General features: G+C 47.0%; 1 pseudogene across 1 annotated transcript; it reads right to left on the bottom strand.

The window, feature by feature from the left end:
• Positions 1-743: 743 nt before the first annotated feature.
• On the bottom strand, positions 744-1,534 carry LOC308422923 (creatine kinase B-type-like; annotated as a pseudogene). Its single transcript has one exon. The product of its transcript is annotated as a creatine kinase B-type-like (transcript).
• Positions 1,535-8,376: the final 6,842 nt, after the last annotated feature.

Genomic DNA, 8,376 nt, shown 5'->3' with positions numbered 1-8,376 from the left:
CCTTAGCAGTCCAGATTTTCTGGATGTTGTTTTTTTAAGTCAGGAGCTTTTTAAATTTAACATTTTTCTCTGAACAATGTATTCATTTTTTCACTCGTGTCTTTAATGCTTAAGTTTCTCTCTTCCATCCCTTGTATTCTGCTAGTAAAGCTTGCCTCTGTAGATAATGTTCTAAACCTGATTGTTCTATTTCCAGAATTCCCTCAGTTTGTCTTTTCTTTATTGATTCTATGTCCATTTTGAAGTGTTGAACAGTTTTGTCTGTTTTTTCCACTGTTTAGCTGTACTTCCTGGGATATCTTTAAAGGATTTATTCATTTCTTCCTATTTTTGTTTGTCTTTTCCTGTCTTTCTTTAATAGATTTATTGATTTGCTCTTTAAGTACTCCATCAGCTTCACATAGCTGGTTTTAAGGTCTTTTTCTTGTGCTTTGGCTATATTGGAATTTCCAGGGCCTGTTCTTGCAGGAAAGCTGTTGTAGTGTAGACACGATGCCCTGGCTATTACTGATTGTGTTTTTATAATGGCATCTAGGTATCTAGGATTGGTATGATTGCAGGTCCGGGTGCTGATTTCCGGGTTTGTCTTTGTTGTCTGGGTGTTTTGTTCCTTAGTTTCTGTTTTCTCTCTGTATTTTCAGAAAGTGTGAAGCTTGTTTTTCTGGCCTGCTGAGCTGGTATGTTCACAGGGAGTACCTGATGATTTTAGAGGGTAGGACTTGAGGTGAGTTTGGGGAGGAAGTTTAGAGAGGATGTACACACAGACATCCAGTGAACACTTCCTTCATGTTGCTCCCCTTCTGCATGGAGATGACACGCATGTGGTCCTCCTCATTGATCCACACCAGGAACGTCTTATAGCCATTGTGCCATATGCCGTGAGCATCCGGCCAATCGCGGGCCATGGCGGAGGCCAGCAACAGAGGCGACACAGGCTTGTTGAAGAGGAAGGGATCTTCAATGTGCTGCTGCTGCTCTGCCTTGGCCATGCTCTTGAGCGTGTAGTACCTGCCAGACAGGTCGCCATCTAGACTGGACAGGGCTTCCACTGCCAGCTTCTCGGTGGCACGGGCTCCTCGCGGCCGCAGTGCAGTGCGGGGCGGGGGGGAGGGGGACAAAAGCCGCAGATGCTGCGGCCTGAACTCACCCGCGAGCTCCGCACATGGTTGGGTCCGGGTCCTCGCAGCCCTGCAGGTTGTCTGGGTTGAGGTCCGTCTTGTGTTCGTCACTGGGCTGGTACCCGCCCTGCTGGTCCTCAATCATAGAGTTGAAAAGGTCCTTGAATACATCGTGACTCTCCTCGTCCCCCGCCACTTCACCCACTGTCAAGATGTACCGGTGGCCCAGATTGTCTACGCCAGTTTGAATGACGTCGTCCAACATAAAGCCCCTCGGCGTGCACTTGGCACGGAGCTTGGCCTACAGCTCGGGATCAGCACCTTGGCCGTACGGTTGTTGTGGCTACTCAGATCAGGAACTCATCCTTGTCCGGGAAGAACAGCTTCTGCGTGTTATAGCTGATGGAAAAGGGCATGGCAGCGCAGCGGGCGGTGGCAGCGGACGAGATGCCAGACAGAGTCAGGGCACAGACTGTCTGTGCTTGCAATTCCTGGCGCAGCGCAGAGGAACCACCAATGCACGTTTTATGCATTGTCTCAATCCTCAAAACACTTTGAAGTAGTTCGCCCCAGGTTAAGCAGAGCAAGGACTTGCACCTAGGCTATTTTGTACTCAAAAGCCTTAACAATTATCACACACTGCTTCAGTGAGACACGTAAAACCTCCCGTCTTATGGGGAAGCTACAAGTCCTAGCTAGTTTTATGGCAACTTGACGCAAGCTGGAGTCAGTTGGGAAGAAGAATGGTTCTCAACTGAGAAAATTCCCTTTGTAAAATTTGCCTGTAACCGAATCTGTAGGGCACTGACTTAATAATTGATGTGGGAGGGCCCAGCCCAATTAGGATAGTGCCACCTCTGGGCAGGTGCAAGAAAGCAGGCTGAGCAAACCATGGAGAGCAAGCCAGTAAGCAGTACCCCTCCATGGCCTCTGCATCAGCTCCCAGCTGCAGGTTCCTTGCCTTGAGTTCCTGCTCTGACTGCTTTCAGTGATGGACTCTTTCCTCCCCAAGGTGACTACGGCCATGATCTTTATCGCAGCAATGGAAACCTCAAGAAAAAATGCTCATGAAATTTCAACAACATGGCTGCCTAAACAAGACATGAACAATTCCAACAACAATTAACATCCCATCACAGCAGGGGAAGGGGAAATTTCACTGGGCCCCACTCTAGATAAAAAGCTACAAGCAATTAGTAACTTCTAATAGAGGGAGAATTAGCTCTCCCCAGGGAGATTAATTAGCTCTCTCCCTTGGTTTGTTATCCAATACCACATGGCCAGCCTAAGAAACAAAGACATGCTGGCGACACTGAATAGACACAACAGGTTGTATTTACATGTCTATTCATTTATCCATGTGTGTGTGTGTGTGTGTGTGTGTGTGTGTGTGTGTGTGTATTGTGTTTGTGTGGCAACAATAGTTAAAGAAGTGGAGGCAATGTCTGTGGGAGGGAGAGGTTAGAGACACAGGGAGTCTAGAAAGAATGGGGGAGTTGGGTAATTAATTAAACTTTTAAAAATTAAAAAATCCTGTCTTTCTCTCATGTATTCCATGTGAAAGAATAGCATAATACATGAACATAATATAATAAATATTTAAGTATAAAAATGTAATTAAGACCTTATATGTAACTAAGTAAACTACAATTGTTAGCAATCAGGCAGCTCCACCGCCAGCCCCAAGGGGCCCAGTGACAGCAAGACTAGTCATCACTGCTGAGAAGCAACTGATAAAAGGCCCAGTTCCTCCTCCTCCCTTCTCTTTCTTTTCCATCTTCACCGGAGGAAACCTCCGTATCCCTTCCCTACGCCCTGAAGAAGCCTCCCGTGTGAGACATGCTGCATAGAGTGACTTATGGGTCCCACGGCATAGATCTAGCATTTGATGCCTAGACTCAGATAGGATATCCTGGTGCCCACCATGGGTGGAGGTCACACACTGGGGCCCTATCCCGAGTCTGCCTGCTACAGGTTTGCTTTTCTACCACCAGAGAGCTGAATTTCTGCATCTAACACTGACCGGTTGGTAATTCCCCCTTGCAGGTCAGTGTAATCAATGCCCTGGATCCAGGGGAGTGCCTGGAATTCTCTGGTGTGCTTGAGCACTGAGGCACCCCCCAACCATGGAATTTATAGCTATGGCCAGCCCTTCTCTCAAATCCTGACTTCCCTTCAGAGAAGCTTCACCCTTCTACAGATATGGTTCTTTTTTTCTCTCATGCCCTGGTTCTAGGTGAACCATGTCTGCTTGGGTACCTTAACACTTGGGTCCCTGCCCAGCCTCATGACGACTTGGCTGGCCAACTTGAACCCACTAGTTCTAGTCCTACCTGTGCCTTGGGACATCCTGTGACTCTTCTCACCCATGGGAACTGCATCTTCATCTATACCCCCAAGATCGCCAGCAGGATGACTCTTGGAGAACCTCAGACCCCTATAGCTAGTGCCTGAAAAGCTTCTAAACTTCTATCCAAGTAGACTGCGTCCCAAGATCTACTAGACAATAATTCTAAAGAGCTGCCTAACAGTACTCTTGATCCTGTTGTTATAAGGGATCTTTATAATTATTGCCAGTGACGCAGTAAATGGAAAGAGGTTCCTTATGTTCAGACTTTCTCATACTGGCCCTCGAAACCTTCTCTTGGTTCTTCCCGTTCTCCTGCTCAGCTCCTTCTAGCTACAAAATCTCAGCCCGATAAAACTTTCATTATCCTTTATCCTGCTAACAAGCCTCCTCCTTACCATTCCCAACTGACAGCTCCCCCAGTTCCTTGGCCTCCTCTGTCTTCCCCTCTCCACCTGCAGCCTGCTCTAACCATCTGTCTTCCCCTCTCCACCTGCAGCCTGCTCTAACCATCTGTCTTCCCCTCTCCACCTGCAGCCTGCTCTAACCATCTGTCTTCCCCTCTCCACCTGCATCCTGCTCTCACCATCTGTCTTCCCCTCTCCACCTACATCCTGCTCTCACCATCTGTCTTCCCCTCTCCACCTGCATCCTGTTCTAACCATCTGTCTTCCCCTCTCCACCTGCAGCCTGCTCTAACCATCTGTCTTCCCCTCTCCACCTGCAGCCTGCTCTAACCATCTGTCTTCCCCTCTCCACCTGCATCCTGTTCTAACCATCTGTCTTCCCCTCTCCACCTGCAGCCTGCTCTCACCATCTGTCTTCCCCTTTCCACCTGCAGCCTGCTCTCACCATCTGTCTTCCCACAGCCTGCTCTCACCATCTGTCTTCCCCTCTCCACCTGCAGCCTGCTCTCACCATCTGTCTTCCCCTCTCCACCTGCATCCTGCTCTCACCATCTGTCTTCCCCTCTCCACCTGCATCCTGTTCTAACCATCTGTCTTCCCCTCTCCACCTGCAGCCTGCTCTAACCATCTGTCTTCCCCTCTCCATCCACAGCCTGCTCTCACCATCTGTCTTCCCCTCTCCATCCACAGCCTGCTCTCACCATCTGTCTTTCCCTCTCCACCTGCAGCTTGCTCTAACCATCCCACTACTTTCACCCCAACAACTGAGTTTGGGCTACTTTGTAGCAAAATCCCCTCCTCCTTCCCCCATTTAGGCTAATACAGCCTCATCTCTTCCTTTTCAGGGGGTTTTAGGGTGAATGGTCTGATCAGTGTACATGTCTACTTTTCTTAAGTGAACTCTGTCAAATATATATATATACCTTCATTAAAGAATTTCAACCTTATAGTCTCACCTTCCATTTTATACATATATTACATATATATAATGTAGGTTGTTAGTGCCCATCCAGCATACCCAATGGAATTCCAAAACCCCTGGTGGCATTTTAGCTAGAGATCAGTTTACAACTTGCCTCCTGGCTGGTCTCCATAAGGTTGTCATTAAACTGATTAATTATGAAAAACTCCAAGAGATCATCCAGAATAAACATGTAAACGTGTCTGAATTTTCAGAATACACTGCAAAGGCCCTCTTACAGAAAGTAAACAACTCCTCATGACCTGTTTCTTTTCCCAAGCTCCCTCAATATTAAGGACAAGCTTAAGCATGTGGAGAGAGGACCCCTGACTCCATAGGCAGAAGTCTTAGCACTGGTCTTTAAGGTGTACCATGGGAGAGATGAAAAGGTCCAAAAGCAAAAATATCAGATGGTGACCAGCTTTGGTGACTGTCTGAGCTCCCTTGTCTCCTAACACATGAGGACAACCAGGTCTCTGCTTCAGGGTGGTCAGGATGGTCATTGGTCCCAGGCCTACCTTAATCTCCACCAATCACTGGGCCATGTCTAAAATGCCATCAAGAGGAATCTTGGGCTGCTGATTGCCCTTGTGTCCCTGTGGCATAAGGACATCACCCCCAGACCACCCTTCAGCCAGTCTTCTGGGTCTGGTCATGGATGACTGAAGGGGCCCAAGTTCCCTTGAGCTGGCCACCGCCATCTCTAACAGAGAGCCCTGCATAGACATCACAGTATTAGGGCAGCCCATCTCCTTCCTTCTGGACACTGGTGCCACTTATTCAGTCCTGACAGAGTTTTAGGGACCCACTTCTTGTTTTCCTATTGTTGAGGAGGGGCCTTACCAACCACTCCAGACCCCCACCATTCAGTTGCATTTTGAGGAGTGTTTCTCTCACCTGTTCTTTTCTGATGGTCCCAACCAGTTTTGTCCCCTTGTTGGGAAGGAATCTTCTAACCAAAGTGGGAGCCTCTATTTCCTTTGTTCCCCCTTTTACCTGGCCTCTAGCTCACAAACAGCCCCTCTCCTCCTTTTCTTAGCTACGTGACCTATTGTTTCTAACACATCATTTTCTCTGCCAGCCTCTCAGGTAAACCCTCATGTTTGGGATGTCCAAAACCCCTCTCTTGCTAAAAAAAAAAAAAAAAAAAAAAAAAAAACAATTCCCCTGTCATCATCCAATTACAGAACTCCACCACGTATACCACCCAAGCTCAGTACTCTCTCTATCTTTCTTGGGGGACTTAAGTCTATCATCTCTACCTCCTAAGGAAAAAAAACTTCTTCAACTCACTTGTTTCCCTTTTAATACCCCTAAAAAGCCCAATAGAGCTGACTGCTTGATTCAAGATCCCCTGCTTCTCAATGGGAGCTTTGGTCTTGTAAAGGCCTGTTGCCCTAGTATAGAATAATGCTAGGGCAGTGAGGTGGGAGTGGGGGAGGAGCACCCTCAAAGAAGCAGGGAAAAGAAAAGGCAGATAGGGAGGTTTACAGTTTGCAGTGGGGAAACCAGGAAAGGGAATAACATTTGACATGTAAAAAATACATAATATCCAATTAAAAAAATAAACAGCTCCTTAATTCTGCAGTGGTTCCTCTCTACTCTGCCATGGCTAACCCTTACACACCTCTTTCCACTATCCCCTCAGGGATCTCTCAGTTCTCAGTCCTGGATCTCAAGGATGCATTCTTCTCTATTCCCTTCAACACTCAGTGACAAAACATGTGATTTTACCTGGATTGACCCTGACATCCACTTCTCTACACAACTCACGTGGACTGTCTAATATCAAGGATTCTGGGACACCCCACGCCTATTTGGTTAGGCCCTGGCTGCTGATCTACTTGCTTTATCTCTCTTTGAATCTAAGCTTATGCAGTATGTAGATGACATTCCCCTATGCCGTCCATCCCTATAGATGATCAAGCTAATACCTCTGCTCTTATAAATTTCTTGTTCATAGACAAGTCTCACCAATTGCTCACCCCTCAGATCACCTACTTGGGACTAACAATTACTCCAATCCACAAAGCCATTAACTTGGATAGAAAACACCTAATCTAGTCTCTAGCAGTCCCCTCTACTAAAGAAGGGATATCATTCCTAGGAGTGGCTGGTTTTGTAAGTACCTAGATCCCTTTCTTTTCCTCCTTGCCCACTCATTATATGAAGCAGCCTTAGACCCCTCACATGAACCCTTTTCAAACCTATCACTAAGCCCTTTCAAAAGCTCCAACAGGCCCTCCTTCAGGCCCCAACCTTACACAGCCCAGATCTAACCCATCTCTTTTCTGTCTATGTAACAGAAAAAGAGGAATATGCCCTTGGGGTCCTAGGTCACCCATAATAAAACTTCAAATTCTACCTCCCTCCAGTATTCTTCCTCTCCAGGTGGCACTAGTAGACAATGCCACACTTACTTTCCAATCATGTTTCACTCTCCATTCATGCCTGCACTGAAATCTTACAGGGACCCCACCTCTCTCTCTTTCACACACACACACATACACACACATACACACACACACACAGGAACATTATCTCAAGCCATTTATACCTGGTACATAGATGGAAGTTCTTTTATACATGAAGGAACCCAAAAAGCTAGCTATGCCAGTGTCAGATACTGAGGTAATTGAGGCACAGGCCCTTCCTGCCCACACTACTAATCAACAGGCTAAACAAATAGCTCTTCCTGTGCCTTCCAGTTAGCATAAGGACAATCCCGAAACATTTATAGAGACTCTAAATATGACTTCCATATCCTCCTGTCCCATGCTGCCATCTAGAAAGAGCATGGGAACTAGCTGGTTAGGCATAGTCCAGGGCACAGAATCTCTTGCCAAGAAAGGCATGCTCACATTGATCATTATCTCCATGTCTCTGCCTGCCCTAAACTTAGCACCTAGGATTAGCTAACCACTGCCAACCTCCTCAGCCCCCACCCACAGTGGAGGGTACAGGCCCTAGCTGCCCCAAGACTTTCCATGACTGCTGCTTTCTTCTGGTTCCAAGGCATAGCAGAAAAAACCCTTCTCCTTCCTGTGTTGGCTTTTTCCTCCTGGGACCTGGAAGTCCCACCTGTACCTTCTGCCCAGCAACTGGTTTCCAGCCTTCTTTATGGACAAATCTAAGAATCAATTATGGAACTAGACCTTAGTATCAGCACCTCCTACTACAAACAGCTCCAGACAGACCCCCCCAACAGAAGCTTAAGGAACAACTCAATGGCCTCCAACCCCCGAGCCTTTCTTTGAAAACCCCAAATGGAAGTGCATACTGCCCTTTCTAACCCCTCCTCTTCTCATTTTTCTGCTCTTACTATTTACACCCTGCTTTATCAATTTCTTCTCTACATTTCTCTAACAACAAATTCAAAAAATTTGCAACCAAACTTCAGTTACCTTTACAGGACTACAAACTGCTGGCCATGGAGCCAGAAACTAACAACTACCAAGTGTGCCCTGATGGTGAGGACCGAGTGCACCCTGGATATGATGATGCCTCAGACATCAGGCAGTAGCCTAAAGAGAATGTCCTCAT

Source organism: Micromys minutus, assembly GCF_963924665.1.
Source record: "Micromys minutus genome assembly, chromosome: 7".
Classification (NCBI taxonomy): Eukaryota; Metazoa; Chordata; class Mammalia; order Rodentia; family Muridae; genus Micromys; species Micromys minutus.
This window is presented reverse-complemented; position numbering and strand designations above follow the sequence as displayed.